Consider the following 22,274-nt stretch of genomic DNA (forward strand, 5'->3'; position numbering starts at 1 on the left):
GGTTTAAGTCCCGACCCAAATAACAGCAAGTTCAAAAACTGAGAATCAGTGTTTCAGTTCCAGTCCCAGCCCAAAGGCCAGAAAAGACCAATCTTCCATCTCATGCAGTCATGCAGGAGAAGTTTCCTCTTACTTATTAGGTTTTATGATCTATTCTGGTCTTCAGTTGACTGAAAGAGGTCTACCCACTTTATGGAGGGCAACCTGCTTTACTCTATCTACTTGGTGGAATCTTAATCTCATCCAGAAACACCCTCACAGACACACCTGAATAATCTCTGTCTAGATAATGTTCAGCCAAACCTCATAGCCCAATCAAATTGACACATAAAACTAACCATCCCACTCATTTTCAGAGAAGAAGCTGAGATGAGATACAGAAAAAAAATAACAAAAAGATAAAGAATATATTGACTCTTTTAAATTTAAGAAATTGAATGATAATTTAACTTTTTGAAATTGTATCCAAGATGAATTGGTGTTTTGTTTTTTTTTTAAATCTCCATCAGTAGTTTTGCTTCCCTTAAAATACTGATTTTCTTATCTTGTTCATCTGTTTTGAAATATCTAAAATTTTGACGAGACTTAGGGGAAACATCCCTGCTATATTATATGTTTCATTATTGCCTGAGTTGCCACGGACATTTTCAAATGTTAGTTTTTCTCACAAAACAAGAAAAAATCAAATATAGCCAAAAGAATTAAGGATTATATTTATAGCATACAGTGGATGGCATGTACCTGGTAAAATTCCAGAATGTATTCCTAGACCAAATGCTTGAGCATAAACTGTGTTATATTCATTCATCTCACAGAAATCTTTCTTCCTGTGGGTGTGTATACTTGTTTATTGGCTGAGTATCCCTCTGAGGACCACAAGGGCAGAGGCCATGTCTCTTTTGTTCATTACCATATATCAGGCACCTGGCACAGTCCCTGGCATGTAAAAGGAACTCTGTAAATATTTGTTCAATGACTGAGTTGATAAAGATGAATTATACATTGTCTGGGTGCCCTACTTCTTTCTATTTCTCCCTAAGAAGAAAAATTATAGGCCAGTTTCAGCACATCTAACCCTTCAGCCATTTGATTTAAAATTTAGGCTGGCTTGTCCCTTGTTGCGTAGGTCCCAGAGAAACTTAAAATCTACTGAGTAAGTTTTGTACATAAATTACTTGATGTAAGATATAAGAGCAATATCAGTAGAGCAATCAAGAAAAGGAAAAATGGAAGAAGAGGGTAACAGATTCTGATAAAGTCTGTAAAATTTCATTAGGACTATTTAACATGGTCTTAATGAGTGGCTTGTTTATAATCTGACTGAATGCATGCAATGCTACCATCACTCACTTACATTTACTGCCTTGTTATCTAGGAGTAAACAAAGATGCTGATGCATAAAAAGACACTAAATTCTTCTATCTAACATTGATTCATTTTCATTTTTAATTTTATACTTAACATATACTAAAGTTTTCAAAATCAGTTTACCTCAATTTATCAGATGAATTATCTGATATAAACATTATAAAATTAGAATTATCTGATTTAATACAAATTATAAAAGGAGAAAGACAATGTAGACCAAACCCAGAACTAGAATTTAGGCAACCTGTACTAAAAACCTTTTCAGTTTATGTGGTCTGAGTCAATTTATCTTCCCTGGCTTTTTCCATTTTTAAAATGGGGCTATGAGAGTATTCAGTAAACTGAGAGGTATATGCGAGTGCAATTATACTTATTAGTCACATGAACAGATTACAGTGTATGTTTTTTTATTTAAACTGATTAATATATATCTCATTTATTGTAAAATATACATTTTCTACATGAAGAGGTGGGGTGGCAAAATAGAGAACAACATATTAAAAATCCATCTTACACATTTTATGCTCATAAAAAGCCAGATTTGAATAAGGCAGTGAAAAGGTATAATATTTGGTGGTGACGTTCTCTTCTTTACCTGGAATGCAAATAACGTAGCACTGCCAGTGTCATATGCTAGATTACAAAACACTGACCAGCACACACACCAGTGCAGGGATGACATAATGTAATGGATGGAGTAAGTCACACTCCTTTCTGTACATTCTTACAGAGCACTGTATAGCTCTCTAATTGCTCTTAAAATGTGAATCCCCCCCCCCCATTTTTATAGCAACTATTATATGAGCTAATGTTTTACTATGTATCAGTAGTGGGAGTTAGGCAAGCATCTGGGCATATGCAGAAAAGCATGTTATATCTTTGGAGATAACCAGAAAAGAGAAGCAGTTATCCTTATCCAAACTTCAATCAAGAAGCATTATGTCCCTAGCGCATTATATCTCCCATGCACAAAATAACAACAGTTGTTCCTTAGTGCCCACACATAATTAGTTATTTCCCTTCCGATATGCCAAGCAAGGTGACTTAGCTTCAAGGGTCACCTTCCATTCAAAAACCATCTTGGCTACATGTTTGCTAAAGCTATTAACTCATAGCAAACAAAGCCTGTGCTTTTGTATAAATGTACAAAGCTTTGAAAAAGCTTTCAGTTTTGGACAGTCACAATTGAGTTATTTGTATAGGTATAAACATCCATCAAAGACCACCCATCTCTCTCCATAGCACGATGCCAACCAGTTTAATGGTTGTTAAAGCTGAGTAACAAGAATGTTATTAGCAGCTCTTCTGACTGTACTTTTGTATCGTTTGCCAAAATGTGCTCAGAATTAAATAGGACGATAATTTAGATATGAGATTCTGATATACAGAATGTGAGGTGTTTCTAATAGTAAAAAGCATACAGACATTTGGTAAAGGCTAAAGGACTTTTTTTTTTTTGGTCTGATCTCACACATTGCTACTCTATACATCCACTGACCTTTAATTCTGCCTTGAATATGAAAGCTATTGATATGGAATTGTTTACCTTTCTACAATCAAAGCAACAAATCCACCTCTATTTACTAGCTCTTTTTCTCACGGTAGTTACATTTAGAACAGTGTCCTTTCCTCCATGAAAGGCCAGAGTTTCCACCAGCGCTCAGGATCACATCTCCCCGAGCTGTCCCAAGATTAGTCATCCTAAACTATATTACCTAAAGCATACCTCTCATTATTATTAGTGTAACAGCACTTAGTAAATCTGGCAATACTTTACTTAAAATATTAACTTTTTCTCCTTACCTAGAATTAAGCATCATGAGGGCAGGGACTCAGTACTATAACCTCTGGTACAGAGTGGCTGCCTGGTTCATTGCAGGTGCTCAATTTGTATTGAAAACATGAATGATTAAATAAAATGGTTACTGCGCTTGAAAGTGGGCTTACCAACAGATTCTGGGGTTGTTGCCAGGATTAGAGAAGTTAACAGATGTAAAACATTTAAAACAATGCTCCATCAATATTAGCTATTACTAGTTAATATTAATGCTATTTTCATGAAATAATGGAAACTGGATATGAAGCAGAGTTTGGGGAATTAGTTTAGAAACAATAAAACTTAAGACCAATTGTTATCTCATTATAGATTTTGCAATGTCTTAACCATAAATGGGTTAGGCCCAAAGGGGGTCTCTGTTTCTTTCCAGTTATAAAATTCATCAGCTTTGCAATCTGAGTCATTACAAAAGGAGTAAGATTACTGTGACTAGATTTAATGACAAAGCTTCCAAGAGAGTCCATGATATGAAACAGGTTTTTTAAAACAACAAAAATTAGATAGAACTTTCCAGATCTAAACCGTAGCATATAACACACAGATGGGTGTGACTCCCCTTTCCACTTGCTTGGAGCTCAGAGACTGATGGACCTGGTATTTAAACAAATACTTAGGCCGGGGGGGGGGGGGTGGCTCAGAGGGTTAAAGCCACTGCCTTCGGCTCAGGTTATGATCCCAGGGTCCTGGGATGGAGCCCCACAATGGGTTCTCTCCTTAGCAGGGAGCCTGCTTCCTCCTCTCTCTCTGCCTGCCTCTCTGCCTACTTGTGATCTCTCTCTGTCGAATAAATATATAAAATCTTTTAAATAAGCAAACAAACAAACAAACAAATAATTGGAACTCCGTGCGATCAGTGCTAGCTTATGAGAGCTATATGCAGGAGCTGTCACTGATATTTAAGGGAAGGACTAACTGGTTTTGTCTGAAAGGTCTAGGAAGGCGTTATCGATAAACCTGGAAAAGAGAGTAGAATTTTCCTATGCAAGTAAAGAGTGAACGTTATTCAGAAGGAATAGAATACATAGATACACATAACTATTTGGATCGTTTGAGAAATGGCAGTTGTCTAGAGTTTATATTGTTTGAGAGAAAGAAAGGAGGAAGGGCAATTGTAGGTAATTGGGCAGGAAAGTAAGATTGGGAACAGTTTGTGAAAGTTCGTATTATGAATCAATCAGAGGCTTGTAGTGGGAAGGAAAACAAAACAAAAACAGCAACAAGTACCTTAGCTCTAATAAGCAGATTTAAGAGTTTACAAAATTCAATAGAACAGATCATACGTTATTTCCAGAAATGAGTCCCAAATATGTATCAACAACAGCTTCAATAAAGGGCTCAGAAAGCCACTGCTGAGCCACCATGATGGTCTCTCAGCACTCACAAAAACTGTGACACCACTACAGAAAACCTGCTTGTGTTTATTTCCATGCATGACATAGAAAATACACCATGACAACAGAAATATGAGTAATCAGAAATGACTGTCTTCAATTCCTCAACTGCTGCTTGCTCTTTAGTCCAATTTATCTTCCAAGCACTACTGTGCCCTCATTCCAAAACTCATGCAAGTGTTTCTAACTGGAGAAACCTAATATGCATCCAGAGGCCTAGCCACAAGGAAACTAGAAGACAAAGTTTTTAATTCCAGCCTCTACAGGACAGGAGTTGCAGTAGAAGGAGACTGAAATAAATGTGGGTTCAATCCAGCAGATTTACTGAAATGATAAATACGAAATGTGAACTTCATCTTGCAGAGTACGGGTGGCGACAAAGATTTTAAACCCATGGGGTTTCTGGGACACACTTGAGAAAAGACTGGAGATACATTGGTGGTATAAGGAGAAAGAAGTATATGCAGGAAAATGAGAATACCAGAATGGATTAAAGGAAGTTAAAGACTATGAAATAGAGAAAGGGACCCACCAAATTTGAGAAGGTCTTAAAATACAGGTAGAATACATGGGATCTGATATAAATGATAAATAAGAAAGCTCTTATCTATTCTTGATTGAAGAAGAAGATGGTAAGAATTTTTTTTTTTTAAAGAAAAAAATGCTGCTAAGTTAGTATATGCTTTGAAGAAAGAAACACTTGGAATTGGTTCAAATAAGCTATACCTGACAAGTAAGGGAATGCCAGGGAAAGGTCAGCCTCGTGGTATATGCGCGTGTGTGTATGTGTGTATATCTAGCATGTGGTGGTTAGTGCAATCTTTGGTTCATTCAATACAAATTTAGAATGCTAAGTTCTGCATTCAACAAATAAATACCCATTATTATTCCCAATTTACAAATGAAGAAACTGAGGCACTGAGAACTTAAGTAACTTGCCCAAGGCCACAGAAGAACTGAGTCAATAAAGATAAACAAGGCCATCTTCTACAGCAATGTGCCGGTGCTCCTTCAAATACATTTCACACATAGAAACACACACAAACATATAGTATTCGTCATGATATATTTAAACAGGATTAATTCATCCCTGCTTTTGACCTGCAAAAATGGATATTTTTATATTCAGGGAAAATGCTTGTTTCTCAGACCCTAGCAACAGTGAGGGGATGTTTTAGCATTAGATTTAAAAGCACTCAAGAGTGGCTATTCATGGTTTTTAATCATGATTTGAGGTTCCCCATAAATTCCCTCTATGCCTATAAACATCATTTTGACAGGAGCCAATACATGGATCTTCCTGCTGCCTGAAGACACTCAAGCAGCTGGCTTCACTATCTCCTTCTTTCCTGCTAACTTATTAGAGGAATAATTTTATCACAATCTTCAAATGACGAATGAGTAAGGGGCTAAGGCCATTATGTCAGTTCTCTAAAATTATAAAACAGGTCCCCCAAAATACAGCTTTTATAAAAAACAATAAAGCAGGCCAAAACAAACAGAAATAAGCAAGGTTGCCAGGACCAAAGATTATAGATCTGAATATCATTTCATCATCAAACCATCAGCTTTGAAGTTCCACCTCTTAGCTGCATTCCAAGGTCCAGGAACTGGTCCCTGACATCTAAAAGGCAACTAAGGAATCATTGAGCCTTATATCAAAAACTAATGATGTACTATACATGGCTAATTGAATTTAAACACAAAAAAGGGGGGGGACCATTAAAAAACTTTTTAAAAATACAAGACAGTGAATAAAAAGGTAGGCAACAAAGATTCTTAATAGTCTGCCAAAACCAACAAAATTAAGTGTATGGGCTCTGGAGTAATATACTGGCTATATCTGAATTTTAGCTCTGCCACCTAGCAAATTATCTTGTACAAATTACCTGAATACTCACTGCCTCAATTTTCTTGTTTGTAAAATGGAAACAATAGCATATCTATCTAAGAGCGTTGAAGTAAGGATGAAATGAGTTAACACATGTAAACAAAATGAGAGCAACACCTAAACAGAGTCATGCTTTATAAATGTTGGCTGCTGCTGTCACTGTTACTCCCTCACGTCAATCCCTTTAAGAATCTTGAAAGATTGAATGATCAGTAATGATTGTCTTTATTTCCTTTTCTCTGTTTTATCCCTAACCCAGCTTGTTTTGGTTTCTTTAATATCAAACCACTGGAACTGCATTTGTCAATCACCAATGACCACCATGTTGCTAAAGCCAAAAGCCATTTGTAATTATTATATTACTAAGAGTTAACACTTTTATTTTCTTTCTTTTTTAAAGATTTTATTTATTTGAGAGAGGGAGATAGTGAGAGAGTGCGTGAGCCGGGAAGGGGCAGAGGCGGAGGGAGAAGCAGACTTCCCACCAAAAACAGGGAGCCCACCGTGGGACTCCATTCCAGGGCCCCAGATCATGGCCCGAGCCGAAGGCAGTCGCTTAACCAACTGAGCCACCCAGGTGCCTCTAACAATGAACACTTCTAATTACTGACGTCCCATCAAAACATTTGATTTTCTTTACTTCCAAGAGATTGTATTTCCAGGGTTCCACCTTGCTCAGGGACCCTTCCCTCTCAGTCTCTTCTGACTCCTTCTTCCCAGCAAATAGATATTTGCTGCAGGACTCATTCCTAGACTTCCTTCTCTAAATACACACAGCCTCATACTAGGTCATCTCATACAACTTTATGACTTCAAATAGCATCTTCATGTGATGACTCTAAATTTCTAATCCCAGCTCTGATTTCAGCTCAGACTCCTCTGTTGGTCTCCAGACTCACGCTAGAATGACTTACATGCTTTGTTGATATCACCACTTGCAAATAAAATAGAAATCACAACATTAAAATATTCAAAATTCACTCACTGTCATTTTCTAGTCCCTTCTCCAAGAAAAGACCTATGTTCTTAGGAAATAATTACTATAGATTTTGTTTGCAGCTCCTTTGGGATAAAACATCACAGGAAGATGTGATATGTGTGTTTAGGTTGTTCTTGTGGTCCAAGTTTCTGAGATAAGAACCCATACATTACTCCCCCCTGCATCCACTGAGCACCCATGATGGTCCATAGCACTCAATGACTATTTTGCAAACAATTAAGTGAATGAAAGAACCCTACCTTAGGGAAGACATATACTGATGTCTCTTATCCTTGGCCTCCACAGATAAAAAAGGAAACCATGAAAATCATCGCTAACCCTCCTTTCAATTATCTTATTGTATTTTAGTATCTAATTTCCAGAGGGACTGAAATTTTGTCTTATTGTCCCTGAAATATTTGTCATATTTCTGTGATAGTTCTTATTCTCTATATCCACTGAAAGACAGAGAGCTCCATGTTTATAACAGCAGTGCCCAATACTGAGTAAGTTTAATGATCAGGATACAAGTTAAGCTAGAAACCTAAAAACAGGACTCAACATTGTGGAAAACAGTTGACAGTTCTTCAAAAATTAAGTACAGAATTATCATACAATTCAGCAACTCCACAGCTAGGTATATACCAAAAATATTTCAAAAATACATATTTGGAAAATACATTAAAAGATAATTGTAAAGGGATGTTCATAGCAGCATTGTTAATAGCCAAAAGTTGAAACCAACTGAAATGTTCAGCAACACACGAATGGGTAAACAAAAAATAGTACATATGCACGCCCACACCTATACACATGCAAATACTGGGTCAAAAAGAAATCATACATACTAAAATGTGGACAAACCTCAATATATAATGCTTAGTGAAAGAAGTCAGACACAAAAGGTAATACAGTGTATGATTCCATTTGTATGAGAAATGCAGAATAGTTAAATAACCAGAAAGCAGACTGGTGGTTGCCAGGAAATGGTGAGAAGTGGAAATAGGGAATGGCTGCTTATTGGGACTCACTTGTTGGGGTCACTTGTTGGGGTGATAAAAATGTTTTATAACTAGATAGAGGTAGTGTGAATACACTAAAAGCCACTGAATTATACACTTTAAAATAGTTCATTTTCTGTGACTTTCACCTAAAAAAAATATAGCTCAAGGTATTTCTGTCACTGAACACTCCTGAGTAGGCAAGTGGTTTGGGGCAGGTAAGTGAAGCTCTGTGAGGTGTTCCAGGAGTATTCCAGACCTGCCCTTCTCTGCGGTCTTCATGACATGGTTTAGCTTACATAGTTGAAGTTGGCTGATCAGCATCATTTCTCTGTCCTAGCCTTCAGGAAGGTGAAAATGAGGACCTAAAGGCAAACCCTTTCCTCTTTAAAGAACATAATAACCAAGGCAGTTCATGCACACATCACTCTTGTCTACATCTCAATGCCTAGAACTTAGTCACATGGCCATAGTTTACTAAAACGACCAGGAAAAACAGTATAGGTCAGGCACCCATGTAGCCCTTTAAAATTCAGGAGATACTATTACCAATAGGAAGGAGAGAATAGACAAACCAAGACAATTAGCTGTTTCTCCTACAGAAGGTAACTGATCAATATTTTGCTAAAAAGTAGAACCTGATCTCTTCTGTTCAGAAATAATAATTAGATATAAAAAAAGAAATCTAGATTTATAGTATAAGATTTCTTGCTAAGGTCATGACACACATCAAAAATACTTCATACCAATACAGTATCATAATAGAAAATTCCTTATTCCTTACATAAAGAGAAAGGCTAAAGTTATAGCTATTGGTTGAATGGAATAAGTATAATATGTTTTCTAGATACTTTTATCATAATAAAATATATCAGAATCTAATGGCCAGAAATAATGTTTCAATACTGAAATATGACTATAAGAAGAATGTGTTTGCTGTTTTTCCTCAGTGACTCTAGAGAGCAACCCAAATCACTTTATCATCAGACTCCGCTCAAACAGGAAAAAAAACAAAAAAAAAAAACACACAAAAAAACTAAACAACAAAAAAACCCAGAACAGAACAAAACACAATAAAATAGAAAGGAGCCACTAGAGCCCTTAAAGCCCAGACTTGATTTACGAGGCACAAATGCTCCGTATTTAGAACTGACCTCCTTTTTCTTCCTTCATATTAAATTACTGGTACACTTGTACCCTGATATTTGTTCACTAAAAGCTTATGGTTTTTCATTTTTACATCTGAGGTAGAAAAATGTATATTTATAATAGAAGCAATAATAACCAAGGTATCTAGTCTTAGAAGTCAAACACAAGTTTGGATTTAGCCTTGACTTGAGGCCCTTTGATTGACATTTCCATTGCTAGAGTTTAACCCAAGTCATTTCAAGATCCAACTAAATTTCATTTTGTCTTATCTATAGGTTATCATTCTTGCAAGGATCATCTCATCCTGGCAGGATCTTGATTTAAGGCTTTAAAACTCCGTGAGGCTAAAAGAGATTTTGCAAGGTCACAAACACTGTACATTTGTTTGGTAATACAAAACCTGAAGATGGAATGCCAGCCCATGCAAGATCACAGCAGTGGTTAAACATGTCACATGCTACATTCTTATTCACCATCAGGATGATTTTGGAGGCTGTCTTGTTCACAGTTTGTCCTTACAAACTGAATTTAATATTTTTTTTTTCCAGGTACACACTTCTGAAAATTCCATTTTTTCCCAATTTGCTCACCTCAGAAAGGCTTGTTAGAAAAGTCATCAGTATCAGTAAACATTCCAAAGGTACATTTTCTTTATCACACTTTACCTCCATCAGATAGGTTTTTCTCCTGTAGAAAATGGTTTTTAGACTGATAAATTGTGTTATCATATGTAAGCATCTAGAGATAAACAACCGGGCCATTATCCATTCAGAAACATTGGTGGAATACAGAATTGAAAAATATTCATGTGGAAGTAATATGTGTGTGGGTATTTATAGACAACCTAATTTCTTGCATGCATGTGGCTATGTCACTTAACTATTTTTGCTAGTTTTTTATGATGCATCTGTGCATGATATCCTCTTTCAATTTCAAATAGGTGAGCTTCCATTCCTATCTGTAATTCACACCCACGTGAAGATTTAAGAATGTTTTGTGAAAATTATGTCAATATTTGATATAACACAAAGGACAGTTAATTATATACAGATATATATATGTATATTAAAGAATAACAATTCACCATACTTGCCTTGCTCTTTGGGACAGGCAACATAGCATGATGAATAAGGGTACACAGGGCGCCTGGGTGGCTCAGTGGGTTAAGCCGCTGCCTTCGGCTCAGGTCATGATCTCAGGGTCCTGGGATCGAGTCCCGCATCGGGCTCTCTGCTCAGCAGGGAGCCTGCTTCCTCCTCTCTCTCTCTGCCTGCCTCTCTGCCTACTTGTAATCTCTCTCTGTCAAATAAATAAATAAATCTTTAAAAAAAAAAAAAAAAAAAAAGAATAAGGGTACACATTTGTAGTTAAACTGAGTTTGACTCCAAATCAGATGTACACTTACAGGCAATAAGATTTCAAAAAGACAAAGAGCATAGAGAAAAGGTATTCCCAAGGAGAATGCAAGAGAATATTCCAAAGAAGGTGAATCTAAATAGAACAGTGGTTCTCAACTAGTGCAATTTTGTTTCCTTCCTCTCTCCATCTCCCCTTGCTTCTAGAACCTACAACAGTAGAGACATGTTTGTCACAACTGGAGTTGGAATTACTACTGTCATCTATTAGGTAAAGGCCTCTGTTGCTGCTACACATCTTACAATGCATAGAACAACCCTCCCATGAAAACCAATTACCCACCAAAAAATACCAACTGTGCTGAGATTGAGAAAATATGAAGTAGAATGTACACTTGGATGTAATAGGTTTTTTTGGTTGATTTTGTTTTGTTTTGTTTACTTGTAGCCTCAGCTATTGAAAGCTCCCATCCTAGGCACCATTGTCTGGATCCAACCATAATTTGCATCTCTGTTGTGTGTGTGTTGGGGAGAAACAAGAGTGTAGAGATGGCATGAGGAGAAAGAAGGCTATGAGCCATACTGCATTTGCTTGAAGAGCTCGAAGTCAGAGTATGACATTAAGAAATAAAAAAGGTATTATTATTATTAATGTTCATTCAATTGAGATCATTGTTTGATCCCAAGAGGTTTTTGTTTTGTTTTGTTTTGTTTTGCTATTATTAGTTTTCTGTGACCATAAACTACCTACTTTTTGACTCTGTAACGTATTAGATACCCTACAGTGTTTATTTGGCTATAAGGGCAATTATGTGAGAAAGCGTAGTTGAAGCCACATACACCAGCTCTACAGCCGGAAGAATGGCTCAGTGAAGCTCTTTGTTGTGTGAGTGAGCATATACAAGAGATGGTCTATGCAGGCTGGCAAGTGAGGATAAGCACGGAACACTAAATTGGAGAACTAGATCCTTGTGTGCAAATAGCACATCTTTAAATTTTTAATAATATTTTATATTTTGCTTACTGATAAACCCTACACAGAACACAATACTTGGCATTTTTCAGAATCTCAATGGACAGTTTTGACTCTGAACAAATGAGTTTAAGACAATCTAAAAATAGTCTTTAATGAAAAAAAGAATTAAAAATTGATAATTATAGTTCACTGACTTGGAAGGAGACAACGTCTATAAAATTAAGAGTCACCCGTCTATAAAATTAAGAGACCACGCATATTTAAGAATAACCTTTTGAAGTATTCCTGTATAATTTACAAGGCCTCTTCTGCAGTAAGTAAGTTTCTTTTGGCCAGCAAAAGAAACATCATGAAGACACATGGAAATATTTTCAAGTTTGAAACTGCATTTGAAAATGGAGAAAATAGGGGCACCTGGGTGGCTCAGTGGGTTGGGCCGCTGCCTTCGGCTCGGGTTGTGATCTCAGAGTCCTGGGATCGAGCCCCGCATCGAGCTCTTTGCTCAGCAGCCTGCCTCTCTCTCTCTGCCTGCCTCTTCACCTGCTTGTGATCTCTCTCTGTCAAATAAATAAATAAAATCTTTAAAAAAAGAGAGAGAGAAAAATAGTCCCTCATTTTAGGGACCGAATTTCCCTATACGTAAGTCACTTTCTTCCTAATCCAGGCCACAGTCTTTACAAAAAAAAACTTTCTGGTCTCAATATGTCTTGATCTTTCCATATCTATTCCTTTTCTTATCTTCTCTTTGGCTCTTCATAACACTTTCTCTTCTCACTCTGAACACTCTAAACTTTCTCACTCTCAACAAGTTGCTTCTCAACTTCCTTGATAGAGACCCTTTTCACATTTCTCTCCATCTGATCAAATGATGGTTTTCATCAGAATGTTTTGTCACCTAACACACATTTTATATGACTGCTTTTGCCTAAACATTTCTCTCCCCATCCACACAGTAAGCTCACACACCTTTCTAAAAACTTCATTTCTGGGGCGCCTGGGTGGCTCAGTGGGTTAAAACCTCTGCCTTTGGCTCAGGTCATGATCCCAGAGCCCTGGGATCGAGCCCTGCACTGGGCTCTCTGCTCAGAGGGAGCCTGCTTCCTCCTCTCTCTGCCTGCTTCTCTGCTACTTGTGATCTCTGTCAAATAAATAAAATCTTTAAAAAATAAAAAATAAAACCTTCATTTCTAAGATTCACATTGTTATATGTCAAATAGACATTTTCTACCACACGATTCTGTCCTGTTGCCTGAAATGTTTCAGAGGAAGGATAACTGAGACAAGGTCAATCAGAATCTTTCTGGAATTTTTAGATCTAGAATTGAGCAATGACACTACTTCAGAATCATCACGTAAACTGAAGTAGTGTCATTGCTCAATTCTAGGTCAGCAAGATAGAAGAGTCTGGTTGGAAGAGAGGGAAGAGAGACAGAGACAGAGAGAGAGAGAGAAAGGGAGGGGATATGCAAAGAATAGGTAGTAGGGATAGGGAATCTCAAGGGAGTGTTTTGTTTTGTAGGGATAGGGAGTGGTTTTAGTCACGTTCACCAATTATCCCACTGGTTTAGGCTTATTCTCATCCCTGAAATTTTTGGGAAAATCCCACAAAACTTTTCTTTTCAGATAATCTAATTTGAATCAGATTCATGTATTATCTAACAGAAGCACTTTTAAGAGGCTCAAGGGTCCTTCTCCATATACAACTTTCACCTAAGTAATCCCTTAAGTTGTCTTGAGGAACCACATTTCAAGCCAGCTGCTATCTGAACAGCTTCACATCACGTTCATACCATCATCATATTCTGTTTCCTCAAAGGTCTTCCTTCTGTGCGTCTGTATTAGAGAAAGCCAATTTGTCCATTTTCTTAAGCCAGAAACAGGAATATCCTTAACAGCTCCTTTCCTATTTTTTTTTAATTTTTCCTGAGATAAATAATACTCAATAAATTATTTTTTAAATCAAAAATAATGGAACAATCCATGATGAACATAACATCGAATGTCTAAACAGGAGATAAGCAGTATACCATGTGGAGCCATCCTTTTCTTTTGAGCCCTGCCTTATGTCCTATCTATTGTTACCTTCACTTACTTTTTTAGACCATTGTTAGCATTCTCCTGGGCTGCTGAAATAGCCTCCTAACCGTCCTCCCTACCTACCCCAAGCCCTTGAATTTCTCCTTAACTTAGACAACAAAGTCATCTTTGTAATATGCAAATCGAATTATATCCTATCCCCCAATTAAAACCATTATAATGTTTTCCATTTCCATATGTTCTATAAAGCATTTAATGAACAGATCCCATCTCATCGCCTACATAATTCAGCAATCTCCTACTATCAGCAATGCTGAACTTTACTCTTTCATAATACTGAAGCTCCTTTGGTTCTTTTTTCTTTTTTTTAAGATTTTATTTATTTATTTTACTTATTTGACAGACAGAGGTCACAAGTAGGCAGAGAGGCAGGCAGAGAGAGAGGAGGAAGCAGGCTTCCTGCCAAGCAGAGAGCCCAACACGGAGCTAAATCCCAGGACCCTGAGATCATGACCTGAGCCCAAGGCAGATGCTTAACTCACTGAGCCACCCAGGTGCCCCTCCTTTGGTTCTTTATTTTTTTTTAATTTTTTTATTTTTAAAGATTTTTATTTATTTACTTGATAGAGAGAGATCCCAAGTAGGCAGAGAGGCAGGCAGAGAGAGAGAGGGGGAAGCAGGCTCCCCGCTGAGCAGAGAGCCCGATGCGGGGCTCGATCCCAGGACCCTGAGATCACGACCCGAGCCGAAGGCAGAGGCTTAAACCACTGAGCTACCCAGGCACCCTTCCTTTGGTTCTTTAAATGCATCATTACAATTCACTCATTTCTCCCCCTCTCCCTCTGAGTGTGTGTGTGTATGTGTGTGTTTTAACATGCTGTGTCTTTGCCTGGATTGGTCTTTACAATTTATATCCCAATCTCCCTATTAAGCACTTTTATCCTTCAAACCTGGACCAGGTTGATTTAATCCAGGAAGATAGACATTAAATACTCTTGATCTTCAATTCTCTGTCCTAAGCCTTTTTCTCTTTTTTAGCTTTAGACACGTTCTCCCTGGATTATCTCAGTCACTTCTTAAATCTTCAATTATGACTCCCAAAGTGGGGATATAGTCCCTCATTCTGAAATTACAAAGACATTCAATTGCAACTATATACAGAATGGACAGACAGCTCAAGATCAATGTGTACAAGAGTAGAAATTTCCCCCACTTTGCTTCTTAGACAATATCTTCTCTGTTTTAGAAAATTACACAATCATTTAAGAAAGAAGACTTCCTTGGCCATTCCTTCTCCCTCATGTCCAGGATCATTCTCCAGCCTGCAGGACCTAAAGACACCCTGGCCAACACACTGGCATTGCCAGTGTTTGTATCTTTCCCAACAGCATGGTCACCGACGCTGCTGCCAACACTGTAGCTGGCATTTACAGAGAATCACTGCCAATGTCATGCCCCAGCAGTGCTGCTGCCACCATCCGCACCAAAGCTGCCAATGCCTCACGCTTTTCATGTCCCACAGCAATTATAAAGCAGTAACTCTTATAACTGCCACTTTTTAGTTTATATGTCAGCCTTCTAGCCCAAGGATTTGTGTGCGAGATAATGAGATCTGTGCTATGCGATAATCTTAGGGACACAAGCGATGCTCAGAATCATCCTTCCCTTCTGTGTTCAATATTTGCAAACAATCCTTCAACCAATCTTACCCATCTTGACCCTCTTTTCCCCTAGGATGAATTTTTATTTTTCTAAGAGCTTTTTTTTGATCCTCCATGTAAACATACCCTCGGCTGCTCTTCACCAGTCCTCTAAATTATGCCTGAACATGTGTGAATCTGACAGTAAATATAGCTTTGGCTCATGCAGTGACCACTGCCACTTAAATATTAGGTAGTCAATGAATAGTTGTTGAACACAAAAGTGAATTCATGCCTTTTATTCTTCTAGTGTTTCCTTTTTCCAAAATACTTCTGATGGTGTTACTAACAGGTTAAGTTTTCTTTTTTCACTGACCACTTAAAAATCATTCTTAAAAAGCAAGAAACATGTAAATTACAATTTCCGTTTCAAATGCACACGGACCGAAAATATAGGTAAGTATTGTTATCCTACTAATATTTAGGAATATGGTTTAATTCATCAGTTGTATTAAATCAGATCAGTTGTGACTAATCTGTTAAAGGAGAGAAGAAGCAAAAGACTAGAAATCCAGTCCTGTCCAGGGCCAGCCTTTGTACACCCAGTGCATAGCACATTATCTAGCATATTTTATTTTAGGTCCTCAATACTTGCTTATGAAGGGAAGGTTATCCTGCTGACATTCAACTTCTCACAGAACCCTTTGGATAAGAAAGTCATGTCTCAATACTTTTAATGATGGTGTTCAATTTATCACTGAAGGGAAAAACTCCTGTGTCGACTTGCTCACAGATACTATTCTTCTGGCCACCAAATGTGTGAAGTTTTTCCTAATACCAAGCAATTCTCCAATTCTCAGCTAACAATGACTGGGCATCCTACAAATTAACTCAATTCTGACACTATCTATTTGAAGACAGCATCAGATCTTAAAGGTAGGGCTCAATCACACAAGACTGCCCCCTACTTCAGACGCCAGTTGCAAGCCCAAGGTTGTAACCTGTACGTCTGGTCAACTGGCTGTATATTGGGGGTGCCTACAACCCTCTACTAGGGTAAGGTAATTTGCTATAAGGGCTCACAGAACTCAGTAAAACACTATACTTGTATTATACAGCAATGCAACTCAGAAACAACCAGTAGGAAGACAAGCCTAGGGCAAGGTATGGAATGCGGGTGCACGGAGCTTCCATGTTCTCGCTGGGTATGCCACTCTCGCAGAACCTCAATGTGTTCCCTAACCCAGAACCTCATCAAATCTGGTTGTTCAAGAATGTTTTTAAGGTGCAGTTTCCACCTCCAATTTCTCCATCTTAGAAGTCAGTGAGTGGAGCTGGAAAACCTTCTAATCACTTGGTCCTTGTGGTGATGAACCCTATCTAGAGCTCACCCTAGGAGCCTCACCCTAAGTTACCACATTAGCATAAACTCAGATTGGATCAAAATGTGTTCCTATGAGTAATATAAGATATTCTTATCCCTGAAGAAATTCCAAGGTTTTAGTAGCTCCATCAGGAATCAGGAACAAAGAGCAAATATATTTCTTAATATATCACAACTCAAGCTTTTTTAGATGGGCATGTTAAAAAATAACTTGATATTATATCAAATTTGTATTACATATGATGTATCATATTATACACAGTATGATATATGATAATTAAAGCACATGTGATACGTAAAAATCATCTATAAAATAACCCTAACATCAGGTAAAACCTAACTGAAGTGAAAAGATAGTCATTTGAGACATAAATCCTATAGACATTTAAAAACATTCTTCCTTTGACTTATTCTTTTCAAAAAAGATATGTAGTTGCAAAATATATCTTCCAGATCTCCCAGGGAAACACAGATAGATTAAATTCACAGATTTTCCAGTGAAGCACAGATAGAATGATCAGATATAACACCATTTAATTAATGCTATTTATTTGAGGTAATGTGGCCCTAATTGTATCATGATTACCTGGAGTCCTTCCTGGTTAACCATGAACATTCCCAGGGGCATTGTGTCCCAAAAGTCTTGGTTTTACCAGTGTCCCAGGTAATCAATCTGATACACACAAAGTTTAAAAGCTATGGATAGAAGGAACTGATAATAATAACATAGACTGTATGCTAGATAAACTGGTACAGATCAGTTGAATTATACTAGAATGAATATCTTATACTTCTCGTTGAATAAAATGTAAGTGAGAATCAAGAAAAAATTTACTTGGTGATATTATTGCCTTGGTATCTGCTTCTGCCCGATGTCATACCTGCTTCTTTTCCTAGTACATGAATAACAGCTAAAACTTCTAAAGATGTTCCAAAGATAATGCTATTGGAAATGTCTAAATTAACTCTTGCTTAAAACTGTGTGATGCAATCCCAGTAGGATAGCCACTACTTACACTTAAGTGTATAATAGATACAACATAGTGAAAAGAAGTTTTTTTTTTTTAATAACAATCACTGTTTTGTTTAGTTTTGGTGTGTTTAGAAAAGCCTCTGGTGTACAATATAGAAGATTAGTTTCCTTTTTTGTGAAAAGAAAACTCAAGTTCTTCACCCAACTTTACCTCTTTACCTTTTTCCTCACCCTTAGAAAATACAAGAATTGCACATCCAAGAAAGGAACCGGTCCAGCTAAGCAACTCTTTCCTTCTTTGTTGGATATCAGTGTAGGTTTTAATGAGCTCAGTCTCCTGGGGAGCATTTTAATGGTTTTTTCCGCCTCCCCTGATGACCATGTTTATGCTAAGTTTTGATACAGTATACAGGACTTGTGTAGTAATTAGCATTCAAATGGACCACTGATTTCCCTTTCACTGAGTGGGTTGTCTATTCCCAGGCTTGGAAATGGAATCGAATGAGTTAGAGCTTGTAATAATCAAGACATATTAACAATTCAAATCCTAAATTAAACATCCAAGATAGAGGGTGTAAAAGGGAGGAATCATCCATGTCACAGACTGGCTAAACAACCAAAAGGGAATAAAACAAGGAGGAAGACAAACTTGCATGGTTAATGGTCTATCAGCAAATGAGAGCATGAAAAAAATATGCTACAGATAATGTCAAAGTGATAGTGAATGACGGAATATGTTGATTTTTAAGGTTAAAAATTTTAATTTGTTTAAACACTGTTCATATTCTTTTCAATATAGTCACTGATAAAAGTTAAAAAGGAAATGAAGTAAAACTTTAACATACTTGCCTGATAGATATTTTAGGGTATGTCAGGGAATCACCTTAAGGAAGAACTGATAATTACTCCAGACCAACCTATAGAATCACAATTATTTTAAAATCTCCTGAAATCCTGGTATAATATCTGAAAACATTTAACATTTTATATGATAATATTTTGAGACATAGTTCCCTTGTATAATCTAATGAAATCCTTATACCTTCTCAGTGCACTCCTTAGAGAAATACACATCTATTCATGCAAACAACTAAATAATTGTCTTTTTAATCATTAAATTTAAAAAGTGGAGTAAAAGTGTAATAACTTTTACGCTTCAACTCCTTAATAAATAATGGCCATAATTTGTTCATATTATTGGTCTATTGATTTTCCTTTATTTCTGAATCTATGCCTATCCCAAATGGTTAGAAATTAATAAAACAATAGCAACAGAGTGCCTGAATAAATTTGATTACATTAAATAATTTTTTCTCAAACATTTACAAAGTAATACAAGGTTAATAGCTTGGTGAGCAGTAACCTACCAGATTTGCAAAATATCAAAGTAGTCATTATTATTCACATCTACAGATAAATAGGAAAACAGAAGAAATCAAACTCATAGCATTTTATTTAAAAAATGCTTTTGCTACATTTACGCTCTACACAGATAGCATGAATATATTTTTAGCACAATTAACCAAATACCCTTGAGCCTACTTTCTTCTTCATGGCTTTAGGCTGGTTAATGTGGAATTTAATTTGTGCTAATTTCTCAAGGTTAGTAAAGTGTGAAATATACTGTACAATGGATTTACACAACTTACAGTACCACTCAATTGCTGTAAATTTTTAGAAAATGATGTCTTATAATTTTCTAACCAAAAAAGAAGAAGAAGCATTGAGCCTCCATTATCAGGGTTGAAACTGCTAAAATTATAAAGGAGAAAATGTGTCCAATATAGACGAATAGAAACTGCAAATAAGAATGAGCTCTAAATGAATTTAGGAACTACGGAAAGACACCATTAAAGTCATGGTTTCAAATTATTTCTGTTTAAGCTGGAACCAAAGCAATGTGAAGCAGTAACCTGAATGTTGCCCTTACCTAAAAGCCTGTTCTGTTCCCAGAACTATCTCTTCTAATAATCTTTCATCATGCAATTGGCTAGAAGAATCAGGGGTCAAAATCTGGGGTTTCTTCTTTGTATAGGAAAGAAGTGTCCTGATTCTCTCCAAGCAAGAAAAATATGGACCTTATATCTAGAGAACCTCTGTGAAACCATGTAGGTGGTCAATCTAGTTATATACCTGATTCACCTAAACAGCATTATTGGCACATAAAAACAACTTTTAAATACACAGTAGGTGGTAAGGAAAATGGGTGTGGTATACAATTTGTATTCTAAATGCACAAGGCTATTACACTGAAAGAAAATTCTACAAAACACTTAATGGATTAAACTTGAAAAGGAGTAATGATGTGAAAAAATATATAGGAGAAGAAGCAAATTGCATGCAATAAGGCAGAAAATAAAATTCAGTGAGATTTAGGTTTGTACAGAGTTATCTCAAACAAGCCACTCAGTTGTGTTCTTTTATGAGAACTCATAATGGAGCTACGGAAATGCAATAAGGGTTGAATAACTTGATCACAGAAAATTAGAATACATGCGTGCACACATTTGTGTGTATTTATACCATTTAGCTACATATTAAAAGCTGTATTTTAACTATATGCCAGCATTTAAAAGATGCAAAGCAAAGAAAGTTTAGAAATTTCAAAAAGTCATGGAAATCCTATTATCCCATGATGGGCTCAATACAGTCAGATAAAACATACAATATTCCTCGAAATCTAAAGTGTTATGCAAAATTAAGGTGCTAAAAAGTATAATATTTTCATGGCAAAAGCAGGAAAAAAATAATGCATTGTGGAAGTAATTTTGTTCTTCTATGTGACTGTGAATACACATTTGTGGAACAAATAAATCTGTTATTCTTCTTGTATGAAGATGATGGTGTGAAACCACTTTTAATATATTAAGTGCTTTGAGTTACCCATTATGGAAGCTAGTCAACCTAGACATAAAAAGACTGATGGAAAAAAAAATTCTTAGATAGCCATACTTAGAATGTGTTTACTTATAGCAGAAGGGCTGGGGGCGTGTGTGGGGATATTCATAAGTTAACTTCATTTTCAGCAAATTTTATTTCCTGATTTCAAAAGAACTTCAGATTTCATATTTATTTTGTGATAGATGATTTGTAGTAATGCAGTCTAACTCATAAAGAAAAGATGCTGAAAAACATATCACTGGTATCTTCTAAACCAGACTACAAAACACATGCAAGAATGCAAGAATTTTCTAGATCTATCAGGTAGTTGGAATCATTTTCTCCAATGATCATAATTAGAAAAATAATGTACTATACCAAGATATTCAGCATGTTGCTGACTATACTTTTATTGTCATAATTATTCATATATATTATGAAACAGTTGACACCTTATTTATATGTAACTTGCAGTAATCATGTAATTGTCTGGCTTAATGAGTGGTTTAAATTGTGATATCAAGAACTCCCCAAGATTTTAGCGATCCATCTCTACAAGACAAAGTAATATATATGCATTGCATTTTCTCAGGCATGACTTCAAATTAAAAGTAAAAAAGTTATGTTTCCTTTACCCATTCACATTTTATTTATCCTTCAAATACTACCATTGAGCTTTACCTCCTTCATGATACATTTTCAATATTTTTCAGCCAACACTGGTTATTCTATTTCTGATCATCTAGATTTCTTTTATTTAAAAATTCTAATACTTGTTAATTCATTACAAATAATTGGAAAAATTCTAGGATCTAGTTTTGGAACCTAACGGTAGAAAAAAAATCTGCTCAAATAAGACTGACACACCAGAACTTTTAAAAGAAAAAGATACTGGATTTGTCAAAAAAGATCTTAAGTCAATAGACAGAAACATTTAGAGAAATGTATTATAATGAAATGACATAAGATTAATACCTACAAAATATAAAGAGCTTAGTAGTTTATCGACAACTAATCCTAATGTCAATAAATGTATGAGAAGTTACTCAAGCTCATTAGAAGTTGAGAATATGTCAATTAAGTAATAAGAAATAAAAAAGGATGGCTGGGACTGAATCACTTTTTTTTGTTGTTGTTATAGCACATAACATCATCTGAGTATATTTGCTTGTTTACCTATTAATTATTTGTATCTCCTTCCTAGACTGTAAGCTCCATGAGAACACGTCTTCTGTCTTGCTCAATGCTTTCAGTAATCACATGTAATATACAGGAGGAACAGTAGAAAACTCAACATAAAGGTAATATAATCCCCACTAACTCATAAAATTAAAATATCCAGGGTGCCTGGGTGGCTCAGTTGGTTGAACGACTGCCTTTGGCTCAGGTCATGATCCTGGACTTCCAGGATCG

The sequence above is a fragment of the Mustela nivalis genome (genome assembly GCF_964662115.1).
Source record: "Mustela nivalis genome assembly, chromosome: 1".
Taxonomy (NCBI): Eukaryota; Metazoa; Chordata; class Mammalia; order Carnivora; family Mustelidae; genus Mustela; species Mustela nivalis.